Source organism: Phaethon lepturus, unplaced genomic scaffold (assembly GCF_000687285.1).
Source record: "Phaethon lepturus isolate BGI_N335 unplaced genomic scaffold, ASM68728v1 scaffold2941, whole genome shotgun sequence".
NCBI lineage: Eukaryota > Metazoa > Chordata > Aves > Phaethontiformes > Phaethontidae > Phaethon > Phaethon lepturus.
The window spans coordinates 18,196-18,745 of NW_010515344.1; positions in this window are offsets into that span (position 1 = coordinate 18,196).

Below are 550 nucleotides of genomic sequence, written 5' to 3' on the forward strand. Positions count from 1 at the left end.
TAGTATAAGCCGATCTGTGCAAATAGTCTCAAGACCACTGTATTTGTAAGGGAAGGTTACTCTGAGCTGCTGATAAACCCATTTGATGCTGCTGGACTCCACTTTCCCCAAAAGCCTTTCCTTTAAGGAAGCAATGCTTCAAGTGCAGTAGGACACACAGACCGCGCTCCAAACCCCCGCTCCTTGATTTCAAAAGTTGCAAAGATCTTGCGTAATTCCACAGATAGCAGGAAAGTTTAACCTCGGTTGTCAGCAGTACAGCGCAATAAAGCTCCCAGACTCAAGCTGCCCTTAATTAAGGATTTAGAGGCTTTGGCCACGCCTCAAAAGAAAGCTTACTTAACACACATGTGTATTCAGAGACGTTTTCTGAATCTCTCTTGATCTGCTAATTTGTGGAAAACCCAAGGGAAAAAAAAAAAAAAAAAGAAAAAAGGGAAAGGCTGTAGCGCTTCGGGTAGAAACTCACTTTCAAGCCAAATTTATGAGGGAGCGGGACGGGCTGCCGGATACCTAAGGAAGCATTTCTAAAACTTTCCCAGCCCCGTTC